We start from the raw sequence: 2,192 nt of genomic DNA on the forward strand, positions 1-2,192 counted from the left end.
GTTGTATTATATCTATTTTTATAAGTGATGAGATGCTCATTCCTTTTCTTAAATAAGGTATTAGCAATTGAAAAATCATAAGCTAAACAAAAATCCAATATGGTCTTGCCGCCTTCATTCGTCGTTCCAAATCCATGGCCTCCATGAATGCTTTTAAAATCATCGACCTCTCTACCAACATGTCCATTTAAATCTCCTCCAATAAAAACTCTTTCTTCAAGAGGTATATTTTGTATTAATTCTTCTAAGTCATTCCAAAATTTTAATTTTGAACTCATATCCAAATCTACTTGAGGAGCATAAACACTTATAAAATTAATAATCTTAGCATCAACAACAATCTTTAAAGCTATAATTCTATCTCCAATTCTGTTAATTTTTATAACATTATATTTTAAACTCATATCTATAATTACACTTACATCATTTCTAGTATGACTCATACCCAAATGCCATATTTTATATCCTAGACTATTAATCTCCTTAGCTTTCTCTTCAACCCATTTAGTTTCTAAATGCACAGAATATTTATCTTCCTATGAATTATAATATCTATTAATTCCATTAATTTTCCTGTAAGAGAGCCTATATTCTAAGTTCCTATCCTAATTTTAGTTTCATGGACTAACTTCTTTGCCCACATCCGTCCTTAATGTGGGAACCCTTGCCTATTTAACACTGCATCCAAATACCGGTGCAGCGGCCCTTGCACACTTGTCATCATATTCAGGCTATACAGCGCGTCACTTCCAGGGGACGCCCTAGCATTAACACAACTTTGTAAAGGATTCATATCATGATTATTCGACAAGTTTTACACTGATTTTTGACTACTTAATGTAACCCTCAACATTTTTCATCCAGGACTTAGGACCTGACAACGACAGTGTTGTTTCCTATAATAAACACACACAAAAAAAAATTACCAACAAGTGCTTTACATCAAAATTCCGCTCACAACTAAACAGTCACCATGGTATCTACATATGCACCAATATATACTATGTGTGCAGGTGAATTGAATAATTAGCTCATGCTGTATTTCTCATATCATGTCTAAGCATCACTAGCCGTTAATAGGAAGAACGGAAAAGGATACAAAAGCATCAAGGAGCACGCATCCGCCAGCATCAACTAGCCACGGAAGGTTGGGTTTGATTTTGGACCATTCTAAGCTGTTTACAAGTATACTGAATAGACAAAATTTGAGAAAATTAGTTTGAATGCAAGAACTTTAATGATGAAAGAAATCATGCAATATCAGATACCTCCCAACATATGTTGAATTTCCCATGAGAGCGAATATAAACATAAAGAGACTTAACCCCTGAAAATAAAAGAATTGATCAAAACAGCCTAAAGAATAAAAAAGTCATATTTATTTAAAAAAAAATATCACTTAATCTTGTTGTCATACTTTAGTAAAGATAAGATATTTCAATCTCAATTTATGCTAACCTGCAAAAGCTTTCTACCAACTGGAATCACCAAACCTTGCGGGGTTGTATCAAATACACCATCCATCGGAAGTTGTAGAACATATAATCCAACAAAAAAAAGCAGCTGAAGAGACCTGAGAAATATAAAAGTAAACAAAAGAAACAAAAAACTCCCAATACCTAACTACCAAGTAAATGACCAGCAAGTGCGCACCACACAACGCGTGTTTTTAATGCCCAAAAGGTTTTGCAGCATGTGAAGAAGACATACTGCCAAGAAAGGGTACTAATGATGAGTCCCCGTCTTCAGTGAGAAGAGGCATTTCACTTGATGTTCTGGATAAATGTTGAACGTTTGCAGCACATGAGCCTATAGTAGACATTGGGCTTGTTGATAAAGATCTCGCCGACCTTAAAAAAATTGTAACAATCATTAGAACAGATTAGTGAGACTCGCAGGTGCTAGCTAGTTTAATTGATAAATATTTTAGAAGCTATTATCAAGATTCTTGCCATAGTTCTTGTCAACTGAGGCACTGTCGTCTAAAGAATTAAATAGACTATGTTTATCTGCAAAATAGTTGATAACAAAGATGATTACTTGGTACAATTAAAACCACCATGTTCTTGAACCGGATAATTACATGTAATACAAGTCTCTCCCAGACGAACCGTAGCTTCCTAATAAACTAGCTACAGGAATTGGTGAACTTCGTATATTACATCCTGCCAGTAAAGAGTTAGAACCTTTAT

The 2,192-nt window shown here is 34.4% G+C and overlaps 1 pseudogene; it reads right to left on the minus strand.

Annotated features, from left to right (window-relative positions):
- Nucleotides 1-2,192, minus strand: part of LOC110115870 — a 120,332-nt pseudogene that overhangs the window by 2,007 nt on the left and 116,133 nt on the right.

This window comes from Dendrobium catenatum, unplaced genomic scaffold (genome assembly GCF_001605985.2).
Source record: "Dendrobium catenatum unplaced genomic scaffold, ASM160598v2 fragScaff_scaffold_716, whole genome shotgun sequence".
Taxonomy (NCBI): Eukaryota; Viridiplantae; Streptophyta; class Magnoliopsida; order Asparagales; family Orchidaceae; genus Dendrobium; species Dendrobium catenatum.